Below are 12853 nucleotides of genomic sequence, written 5' to 3' on the forward strand. Positions count from 1 at the left end.
ACAGTCATTGCATGTTGCAGTAGTTGAAACCCCTACGCACTCTTCAAACAGACTTGTTCTCTGAGCAAATTAGTTTAATCTCATTCCCAGTTCTCAAAATGTCTAAGGGCTCAGTAAGGATTCGTCTCAACAATAATCGTTCCTGAATCCTCTGTTCGTACAGCCTGTAGGATTACCATGTCTTGGATAACACAGGTTCCGGAGCAGCTAACAGATCAATATCCCTTCACCTGGGAGCCCAGAAACACGCAGGTCAGAAGGCATTGCATCCATGGCCCCCCTCTCTCTTCTCCTCCATCCTCCCTCTGTTGTTCATTACCAACACACTCTACAAACCCGAAAACCCATCAGTGCCACAGAGGTCAGAACCGTAACCTCTGATGTTCACAGCAGTGCCCCCCTGTGTGAGTGTCTGGAATCACCTAGTATTCCTGACACCAAGCTCTCTCTTGTTTTTGCGCTTCTCCCTTGCTTGCTTCCAGCCCCTCAGCCCAGCGCCCAATTAAAACAAAATTACGCTTTGATAATGCAGCCCTGCCCCCGAAGTGACTCTTATCAACGGTATGCAAGGATCCCACTGTGTTGTCTTAGGACGGCTGCATTACCTCTCCAACCCCCATTGTGTCACACCTCTGGGTAGCATGAGGTGCTGTTGTCTTTACATCCTGTAGGAGGTTAACTTTACAGTAATGCAATTGGTCAACAACTCAGATTTTGAATCCAAATAAGTCAGATGCTTATTAAAGGGTCCTAGCTTCATTGTCTCGCTCTCTTTTTTGTTCCTAAACTGCACTGGGGGCATTATTTCTCCCCATGGACTTTTGGGGCAGGGCCTTTCAGGCTACGACTTCTCTCTCTCCCTCTCTGATCATGGCTAGAATAGTGCCTTGTAATGGGTGTTAATGCTTTGTAATGTAAGCTTCATGCCTTGTATGTGAATCCGTTCATTTTACAATTATATGAAATCTATTTGCATTTAGAATTCCATTCTCAGACCATTTTTGACGTTCCAATTCCTGTCACTCAACTGTAGTCTCTTGGATATTGTTGTACTATCTGTATGGAGTCAGATAATCATTTGAATAGGCTAATTGCATAGTCGTATTATGGGTTGCATGTGAGGTGTATATAATATCCATACATATCAAATATCACCCCATGCTTGATTCTCCAATAAAACAATCTCTCTCTCACTCTCTCTCACTCTCTCAGCACAGCCGAGGCTCCCAGCGGAGGCCCCCCAGCAGGAAGAAACAAGGATGCCGCCATCAATTATTTAAGAGAGATGTTTATTTCACGTGCATGTATAGAGGGAATAAGGGTCAGGCCTTGTGGACGTCTACGAGATAAATATTTAAAGGCCGATATTTCACGTGCACGCGGGTGGGAAAAATGGGGGGAAAGAGGGACCCCTGGGGAAATACTGTGAAAGTATGGATGAATGGAAAATACTCTGATTTGAAGGGCAGGCAGGGCTATTTTCCACCACAAGTTGGTAAGTCTCTTCAGCGAGGTGCTCCAGGAAAATATATTGAAAATCAATAACTTTTAATGACTTATCGAAGAAGGTGTTGATGTTTTTTTTCCTCCAGCCACTCTATGTAGCAGGTCAGTAGGAATGAGGAACAACCAGGAAGGATAAGATACCCCCCGTTTTTTCCACCCGTGTGCACGTGAAATATCGGCCTTTAAATATTTATCTCGTAGACGTCCACAAGGCCTGACCCTCATTCCCCCTTATACGTGTATGTGAAATATTGACCTGTCCTAAATAATTGATGGCGGCATCATCGTCATCAATTTCTTCCTGCGGGGGCCTCCGCTGGGAGCCTCGGCTGTGCTGAGAGAGGACAAACCTAAAGGAAGCATGCGTCCCAAATGGCACTCTATTCCCTATGTAGTGAACTACTTTTGACTAGGGCTCTGGTCAAAGGTAGTGCACGAAATAGGGAAAGTTGTGCCATTTTGAACGAAGCCAGAGATTTTACAGTGCATTTACAGATGATGCCACATACTAGATGTTTGAGTATCTGTTGTAGCCTATTTTTATGGACAACCACATAGAGGATCAGAGATTCTATGAACAAATTTAGTGGAGGATCAACTATTCCAAATGGCCCATTATATTCAGGTTGCCTATTACATTACTTTTCAGAGACAATAGTGTTCCAAGATGCATCCCCCGCTGAAGAAATACAGATTATTCCTTTGTCACCTAATTATGAACAGGAATTAGTTAGAGATGTGCCAACTTGCAGACCCGCAAATCTTTGCTTTCAAACTTCAAATGTAATATATATTGGATTAACAAACAGATGTGGTTCCTTGGTTCTTTGATTTGAATGGACATTGTCTGGTTGGATCTTTATTTGTTAAGTATTTCCTCCCTTTCTGTCCAGGATCTTTTGCGTGAACGTATTACTTTGTAACAATCTCTCAAGGATCGCTGTGCGTGGGGGATGGCTGGAGGCTAGTTTGTTGTCTTTATTATTTGGATGATTGCTTTGAGGATAAAGGCCTAGCACTTTGCTGCTGGAACGGATTTAATCGCAGCACCTTGCTGACATAGAGCCGCTGCTCATTGTCTTGATCCAGGAGCAAAAGGTACAATTAATAAGGCATTCCTCTCTTCCTGCTTAGCGTGCCAACCTTTTCACCCAGACCAGCCAAGAGCCTAGTGAGTACGGTGTCAGCATCCCAAATGGCACCCTATTCCCCCTGCAGTGCACTACTTTTAGCCAGAGTAGATTAATGCACTATATAGATCACAGAGTGCCATTTGGGACGCAAGCGAAGTGGTGTTGTCACCTCGTCAGTATCTGTGCTTGCCTCGCTTAGATCCTAGTTCTACATAGGCCAGTTCCATTGGGTTATCCATCCACCACGTCACTTAGTCCAATGGACATAATGGATGTCACCTCCAGTTAGAATGTGCTTTGCAGCATCTGACATGTGCAAATGTCGGAGATGGAGTAGACAAAAAATACAGACAGAAAAGACCATCTGTATCATAGCTAATGAATAAACCTGGTATCTGTTTGATAATAATCGAGCTCTTGTTCAGTTCCCGAGACAGAGTACATCCTCTCAGGCCCCGTACAGACTCAAATTGTCCAAATGATAGACAATGCATTTGACATAAGTGTTGTAATACAACAGAGTTTGTAAAAAAGCGAAAAAGACATGGTTGTCGAGATGTTGCACAGTGGTTGTGTAACAACCGTTGTGACAAATGCATTGTACATCAGCTGTACAACTTGAGTGTTTACAGGCCTAATTGGAGGGTATGTTTATCGGCATTGACTTGATGTATTAGGCATTCAGAACTTCAGAGTGCTACAAAATCAACTCTCAAGTGCTTTTAACCAGGCTTTCTAACCCACCTGCTGCATTAAACAAAGAAGCATAGCATCAGGGGAATGAGAGCACTTTCTCTCTCTCTCTCTGTGTAATTTCATGATAGCGTTTCACTGCCTTACTGAGTGCTGTCTGTCAGCTTCTAAACCATTCAAAGTGACCATTTCACTGTGTTTGTAATTCTTCACATTCAAATGGAGAACTATGGGGTGCTCCAAAATCTGTGGTGTTCAAGAAGAATACAACAAACAATCCAATGATATTTCCTTAGAAACATGCAGTATTACACAAACAAGTGTGTTCCGATGTAGACATTTCATTCCCACATGTAACATGGCTCCCATATGGCAGCCAAAAATATTATCTACAGTTGGAGTTGGAAGTTTACATACACTTAGGTTGGAGTCATTAAAACTCGTTTTTCAACCACTCCACAAATGTCTTGTTTAACAAACTATTGTTTTGGCAAGTTGGTTAGGACATCTACTTTGTGCATGACACAAGTCATTTTTCCAACAATTGTTGAAAAGACAGATTATTTCACTTCAAATTCACTGTATCACAATTCCAGTGGGTCAGAAGTTTACATACACTAAGTTGACTGAGCCGAAAATTCCAGACAATGATGTCATGGCTTTTGATAGGCTAATTGACATAATTTGAGTCAATTGGAGGTGTACCTGTGGATGTACTTCAAAGCCTACCTTCAAACTCAGTGCCTCTTTGCTTGACATCATGGGAAAATCAAAAGACATCAGCCAAGACCTCAGAAAAAAAATTGTAGACCTCCACAAGTCTGGTTCATCCTTGGGAGCAATTTCCAAACGCCTGAAGGTACCACGTTCAACTGTAGAAACAATAGTACGCAAGTATAAACACCATGGGATCACGCAGCCGTCATACCACTCAGGAAAGAGACGCGTTCTGTCTCCTAGAGATGAACGTACTTTGGTGCGAAAAGTGCAAATCAATCCCAGAACAACAGCAAAGGACCCTGTGAAGGTGCTGGAGGAAGCAGGTACATAAGTATCTATATCCACAGTAAAATGAGTCCTGTATCGACATAACCTGAAAGGCCGCTCTGCAAGGAAGAAGCCACTGCTCCAAAACCGCCATAAAAAAGCCAGACTACGGTTTGCAACTGCACATGGGGACAAAGATCGTACTTTTTGGAGAAATGTCCTCTGGTCTGATGAAACAAAAATGGAACTGTTTGGCCATAATGACCATCGTTATGTTTGGAGGAAAAAGGGGGAGGCTTGCATGCCAAAGAACACCATCCCAACCGTGAAGCATGGGGGTGGCAGCATCATGTTGTGGGGGTGCTTTGCTGCAGGAGGGTCTGGTGCACTTCACAAAATAGATGGCATCATGAGAAAGGAAAATTATGTGGATATATTGAAGCAACATCTCAAGACATCAGTCAGGAAGTTAAAGCTTGGTCGCAAATGGGTCTTCCAAATGAACAATGACCCCAAGCATACTTCCAAAGTTGTGGCAAAATGGCTTAAGGACAACAAAGTCAAGGTATTGGAGTGGCTATCACAAAGCTCTGACCTCAATCTCATAGAAAATGTGTGGGCAGAACTGAAAAAGAGTGTGCGAGCAAGGAAGCCTACAAACCTGACTCAGTTACACCAGCTCTGTCAGAAGGAATGGGCCAAAATTCACCCAACTTATTGTGGGAAGCTTATGGAAGGCTACTCGAAATGTTTGACCCAAGTTAAACAATTTAAAGGCAATGCTACCAAATACTAATTGAGTGTATGTAAACTTCTGACCCACTGGGAATGTGATGAAAGATATAAAAGCTGAAATAAATCATTCTCTCTACTATTATTCTGACATTTCACATTCTTAAAATTAAGTGGTGATCCTAACTGACTTAAGACAGGGAATTTATACTTGGATTAAATGTCAGGAATTGTTAAATACTGAGTTTAAATGTATTTGGCTAAGGTGTATGTAAACTTCCGACTTCAACTGTATATTTCTTGTTTTTCCATTCCCTTTTCCATATGGACCACAGGTTGACATGTCCCAAAGCATTAGTATCTGCTTCCATATGTATTAAAAAACATTGCATTGAGTTTCCATTATTTACTTCCCATTGCAAGGTAACCCCATGCTGGTACTGTAGGAGCAATCAAATAGATACGCCATGGTACATTTCAGAATTGCTAATCATATTGGGAAATGATACAGCCTGCACAGAACGCAAGTTGGACAAAATAGCACAGTGATCATGCCCTGCAATTGCTGTTTATAGATAAATCACGGGGCATGCTGGATTGACTGACAGATAGACAGGCCGGTTGTTGTGCGGACAGACAGACAGGCAGGCAGAAATTCCCAATAGTTACCTAGCCAGCAAAGCCTTAATCGAGGCTTAGAACATTCGAAATTAGTTCTCAAAGGGGCCAGACCGTATTATTTGCTTCTATGGGAGGATGAGGTGGTGGTGGAGAATACAATATATGAATATACGTCATCCAGGCCCGCTGCCTGCCTTGTGGAACAAAGAGAGAACGAGAGGGTCATTTGCATGTCACAAGGTGATCCAATGCTTTCTATTGACTTACTCGAGCAAACAACTGATGTGTATAAATTGGATTTGTAACAGCTATGGACGTTCAGTTTCAGGCTTGGTTACGGGAGTGAATTTGTGAGCGCTAACGTGGCGCTGGTCGATCGCAGATTCATTTTGCCATTTAGTCAGGGTCTCTTCCTATTATATTGTTGAAATGAGAGTGCCTTTTCATTCTGTTGAGTTGGTTTAAAGTTAGCTAAATATGGGCGAAAGTGAAATCTAAAAACTGATTGCTCGAAGGTAGAATACAAATAAAGACAGATTACAAGGAAGGTGAGTATGGGCTGAGGTAATGCCATAATTTCTGTTGGAATAGTCTTGTACTGAATATCACATGTACGAAATAGTATGAAAAATGTATGCCTTCATTACTGAAAGTTACTCTGGATAAGAGTGTCTGCTAAGTGACTAAAATGTAAAATTTTACAAAAATTACCCTTTCAAACAGCTTTGTTCTTTATATGATTGCCAAATCACTTCAAATGTTTCCAGAGTGTTTAATTCAGTGGCTTAATTTTATGTTGAAAATGTTACACTTAAATTACATCCACGATTGTTAGAATTACAACCTTCTTAAGCACATTTATTTCAGTTTATTTATTTCAAGTGAAAATGTTTTCCTCAAAGCACAGCATCAACACAGCATTCTGATATATGTGACTCTCTGGTCTCTTTGCTAGCTACCTCCTTCACTGTAGACCTCAAAACAAGGGGGGGGGGGAGAGGGAGAGGGAGAGGGAGAGGGAGAGGGAGAGGGAGAGGGAGAGGGAGAGGGAGAGGGAGAGGGAGAGGGAGGGAGAGAGCGAGAGAGAGAGAGAGAGAGAGAGATAGAGAGAGATTGTGTGCAAAGAGAGGGGGTAATTCCTTCACTTTGCAGAATCAGTCAGGCCTTTTTCACTCTTTGCCAGCCACAGATGACCCCTGGTGTATTGGTGCTGGCAGCCCGCTACAATTATCATTCAGCAGGAGTGAAGTGCTCTCTTTGATATCTGCAAATGTAATTTAGATTGAACAGTACTTTTTTACCCAGGATTGCACCTGACCTCTCTGCATATGGAGTAAGGATGCTTCCAAAGACAAGATGGTGCCGACAGACAAGGTGCCGCCTGTTTCTAACTTCGAGCCAACTTTACAGTATTATTATTATTTATTTTTTGTTATTTCTTACATTATTTGCTCAGAACATTTCTTGTATTATTAACTTTGTTTTACGGTTCATTGTTACTCTCCCTTCCCTGACCGCTACAAGGACACCCCCTCCCCACCCCCCACTCCCACCGTCCCTTCAGCAAATCAGATCACAACTCCATTCTGCTCCTCCCCACCTACAGGCAGCAACTTAAACAGGAAGCACCCATGGTAAGGACTGCTCAATGTTGGTCTGACCAATCAGAATCTATGCTTCAAGATTGTTTTGATCACAAGGACTGTCATGACTGGCCTGTTCGGGTCAGGTTACCGTGGACCACAGTCCTACAGAGACATCTTTCACACCCACCAGCGGGGGAGAGGTCGAGAGTTATGGAGGTGGGGGGTTTTATGACACCTCCCGCCAGTTGTAAATCTTAAGGCAGCAGAAAAAATCCCTTTGTCCTCTCTGTGGAGGAATGGAATGTATGATGGGCCTATGGATAACCTACCTCAGAACAGTAACATGCAATAATTGGACTTTGGGACATTATGTTTCATCAGCCAAAATGGTGGTAATGACGATAGAAGGAATATAAAAATGAATGTTGTTTTTGTTATGTCAATAAAAGGTAAATGACAACGTTATAACAAAAACATTGTAACTTGAAGAGTTTTCAACATATGCACCTGATGCTTGCATACTGCACGTTGTGTGGAAAATGTCCAGATCAAAGAGAATGTTACTTAGTTGTCTAAATTGGATCTGAGTAAAATCCAGACCTTGCCTCGTAACTAGTGACGCCCAGAGAACTTGCCATAAAGACCGAAACGCCCCGTTCTGACCCGAGGGTATAAAACATGTGAGTTAAGAAATTACATAGCAGACAACGTGACCACGCGCTGCAGCCAAGGTCCGAGTTAGTCACAACCCCAAAACGCAACACGAGGTTGAAGAAGACAAAGGAACCTTTTAAAAATATATGCTACAGTTGAGTAGTTGTGTCTAAGAGGGTGAATTCAAGCAGGACCAACCAGTTACCACTCTCCAAGGAATCGTGTGCCTACACTGCTTTCATTCCTACGCTGGACCCCTGAACTACACGGATGACCGTATTCATAAGACCCCCTTTCAGAACAAGGGTGAGGAAACAGACCACTAAGAGAAAGGACACTCACATCATGTGGACAATCAGAGAGTTACACCCAGTAACCAAAGAGTGCCATCATCAGAGGAGAAGGCGAACCCGGTCCACGAAGAGGCACCCCATATGAGACCTTTGGCTAGAAATTACATAATTATATTCTGACCCATAAGAGAGGCAGTTCGGGGCAAGGTTTTAGGGCTAAACTAAGCATAGTTTACAAATGTTTCCAAGTGTGCTTTTCTCTCGTGCACTCTCTTTCTCTCTCTTTTTATATTTCAATTTTCTGTAACACGTGGCATATTGTGTTGGCCCGCTAGGGACCTGTTTCATTGTACTAAGTTCTAATCAATAGCCTAGACTATGTGTTTGTGTAAGTGTATCGTATATTATCATTTTAGCTTTTTAGTAAATGAATAATCAACTCAATTGGTGTGGTACGGACTTATTTAGTGAGACTCGGGTTTGTGCAGATTTCCGGATTATGCGACGTTCAGGATGAGACTGTAGAGGAAATTAATTAATTAGCGACTGTTGTAAAATCGATATTCTGATATTCTTTGATTTGGAAAATGGAAACTCAACAAAAACAAACTTTCCCATAGTGCCCAGGTTACTGAGTTACAAATTACCTGATTAATTTAATCACGTAATTATAAACAGTTAATAATTTGATAAACAGCAGTCATCACATTAATCAATACAACGTCACGGCAACTGGGAAATGTTACGGGTCGCTTCTGCACTGGCAGAGCATTGGCGGATTTAGGTATAGGCGACATGGGCAGCAGCCCAGGGCGGCATCTTGCGGGGGGCGGCACAGGGGGGGTAGGTTGACCTCAGGTCTCCACACTGGAAGCCCGAGGTAGGGGGAGCAGAGGAATCTATCAAATAGCTCCCCCAAAATGTGTACAGTACTAATGTAATTAATATAATCAGTCACACTGCGAAATGCTACCAAATAAACCACAATTCCGTCATAATACTGTGACTATATAGTTTCACAGACATATTGTTGCATTTTTTAGGGGTTTGTGCGAAATCGTTAAGAACAATTTAATACCAGCAAAGTGAATTGGTTTAGTCTTGAGTCTTGGTTGACAGTGTTGGGGGATGGGTAATGTATTGATGCTCGAGTGCCAAATCAACACAAATTTGTTTCTATTTGTCTTTGTTACTTCTTTTTGATATTTATGAGTCTTATTTTTGTATAGATTTTTATATTTATATAGTTTAAATATAGTTTAAATTATTATTTATTTGTTTTGTTCCAAATGTCTGAATAAAATTTACAGTTAATGTAGCATGGATAGATGGCAGCATTCGTGCAAAACTGAAAGCGCAAACCATCGCATTTAACCATGGCAAGGTGACTGGGAACATGTACGTTTACAAACAGACCAGCTACGATCTCCGGAACGTAATCAAAAAGAAAAATGACAGTACAGGGACAAAGTGGAGTCGCAATTCAACGGCTCAGACATCAGACGTATGTGGCAGGGTATCCAGACAATCACCGATTATAAAGGGAAAGCCAGCCACTGACACCTCGCTCCCGGATAAGAGAAACAACTTCTTTGCGGAAACACTGATGTAGGTAGAGAAAACGAGAGCACACAGAGTCCTCGTGAGCATGTTGACGGCTCACGAGGACTCTGTGTGCTCTTGTTTTCTCTACCTACATCAGTGTTTCCCAAACTCGGTCCTCGGGACCCCGAGGGGTGCGTTTAGTTTTTGATTATGAAAGCTTGATGTTTAGTTGATTGTTTGAATCAGCTGTGTAGTGCTAGGGCAAAAACCAAAACGTGCACAGAGTTTGGGAAACCCTGACCTACGTTACAGCTCTTTGCTTTTTTGAGAGTTAAAAGCACATCAAAGTCTGTCATTTCAAAATGGACTTATGTGGGTGAATCCATTTTGAGATATACATTTCTTTTCCCTTTTGAAGTTGCCCTCTTGTGATATGCCATTTTAACAGCCATGCATATGTCCTCGTTCAAGGCTCAATGCGCTGGCTAGATGAAAGCTTTGCAAAAATGATCTAATAATAGCCACTTCAAATGTAAACTCGAAGACACGTTTGTGAACAATAGACCAATAAAGAAAAGCTTTCAGATCAAACTTCACAAACAAATAACCAGTAATAGAAATGAAGCCATCACAGTCAGACAATTATAAAATCATCACACTTGATAAGGTTCTAACTGTATAGTGAGGCCCTCTTAAGAACATAAACTCTCCATGGTCCTTTATTACACTCTTTAGAATAAAATCCATAAGATCTTGCCAATTTTAAAAGATGTGCATTTAATTGCTGCATATGAGAAAATGCATGCCCCAGGCTTTTCTTTAATGAATTTCTCCAGTGAAGATTACCAGAAATCTTTGTTGATTCGTTTTTTTTTCAATGTTATTCACTGCTTATCCAGCTCACATTTGATTTCCTCTCCGCTTGAGTCCTTGAGCTGTGCTGCAATGCTCAACAAACATACTTTAGTGTTACTTCAAAGTAGAGAGAGAGAGAGAGAGAGAGAGACTAAAGAAAATAAATAAGAAATACCAACAACTCTTTTCACATTCATCTTGTGTGTGCTGATTATTGGCTGTGACTTGTGGCCTCTTTAGGGAGGATGTGGATGTATTACTGTGGGTAGAAAGTGCTGACCAGGAGAAGGAACTCGGTCTCATAGGGTCTCGTTGGGTGCTGCTCAGAGGCAGATCCTAACAAGGTCAATGATGCCAGGGGCCAATCCACTAACTGTAAAGTCAAGTCACTGGATTCATTCTGTGTCTGCGTCCCAAATGGCAACCTATTTCCTGTATAGTGCACTACTTTTGACCAGAGACTTATGTAAGGTATATGGTGCCATTTTGGATGCACCCTGTGTCTGAGGCACTCAATAGAGCTAAACATACTGTATCAATGAAAGGACAAGCGTTTTGGTGGAGCTTGCGTTGATGCATGTCTTTCCTTTCCATTGAGGTCAGCATTTGCTGAACAGTATGGTAGAGTTGAGTCTGAAGTGCAAGTCCCCCACACTCTTGTGACACAAACGTGTGTATGTAAATGCGTACTAGGTGTTTGTACAACGGGTGGATATAATCCTGAATGCTTGTTTAAAACCACATTCCAGCCGGTGTCAATTCCACAAGTTACCACCGGCTAAATCTATGACGTTAAAATGCCTATTTACTCCGTTCCACCTGACTACGCAATCCGCTGTCTCATCAGCCGAGCCAAGCAATTTATAAACTTGCTATCCACTATAAAAAGCATCTAGACATTATCTCACATTTCTTTTAGACGAACAGCGGAGATTTGTACACACCTTGCTGAGAGACAATTGCAACATTGTTTCAATATTCAAACTCCAGCTGTCCCATAGTAATGAACATGTCGGGAGTCGGGACATGACAGACAGGCAGGCAACGTTTCTCAGCCAGTCAAAATCATGAATCAGCCGGCCAAATTGTTATGGATATATGCAAATAAATGTAAATTGAAAAAAGGTCAAATGAAACGAACTGCAGCTAGTTTGCAGTCTTTCCAGCTTCAGTTTGAAGGGATTGTGTTAGTTGTGTTGTTGGCTAGGTCCTCTGAACAACAGTGTCCTGACGAGAGAGCACATGAAATTGCACCTCATTAGCTCATTGTTATGGGTGTCTCCAAATAAATGTCTCTAGTAAACAGCTTAAACACATGCAAATGCAGCTACTGTTGTTGTTATTCTGGCTGCACTTTTTGACGTGACTGATAATTAGCCGTAGTTGGCTAACTAGCAAGCAAGGGATAAGAACGTTGCCAGCCAGTAAGGCAATGGAACATTTAGAACGAACGACTGGGACGCGTCCATAGATACAGAACAAAAAGACTGAACGACTGGGTCGTGTCTCTAGCAACCGACTAACCGGCTTGGGTAGCAACCCTAGATTTGTGTCGGGACTATATCTTGTGGAAGGATGAAATAGTATGAATAAATTCATCAAAATAACGTTTTTAATGAAAATATGTCAATCATTCTTTGAAAATGTTGGTACCAGTAAAAGTGATAATGCTCTGGAAGCCGGTGTTTGGAGGATATATTGGCACGGTCTGCTGGGCTTCGACTTCGTCTCAGGCCTAACAACACCCGTGCCAGTATATCCTCCAAGCACCGGCTTCTCTGGCATTATCACTTAAATGAACTATTGTGATAGGTGTACTAAACAAACGCACTTGCACACAATTATTTCAAGGAGTAACATATGCTTTTACAAATGGCTGCCTCTGTTGCAGCACCTGTTCATATCTTGCCTATGATGGTTGTGTGTGTGTGTGTGTGTGTGTGTGTGTGTGTGTGTGTGTGTGTGTGTGTGTGTGTGTGTGTGTGTGTGTGTGTGTGTGTGTGTGTGTGTGTGTGTGTGTGTGTGTGTGTGTGTGTGTGTGTGTGTGTGTGTGTGTGTGTGTGATTCAAACTTGTGCAAAATGGGGATGTGTTTTGTTCAAAATGAGGACATTGACAGGTAAGGAACCAGACGAGTATCTGTATTTACAGTGCCCTTCACATTACCAGTCTATCCATATTACAATATGTGCCTCCTGCAGTTACAGAGGAGCTTAAAGGTGAAATGAAATCCATGACTGGTGAGGAGA

The sequence above is a fragment of the Salvelinus namaycush genome, chromosome 7, assembly GCF_016432855.1.
Source record: "Salvelinus namaycush isolate Seneca chromosome 7, SaNama_1.0, whole genome shotgun sequence".
Taxonomy (NCBI): domain Eukaryota; kingdom Metazoa; phylum Chordata; class Actinopteri; order Salmoniformes; family Salmonidae; genus Salvelinus; species Salvelinus namaycush.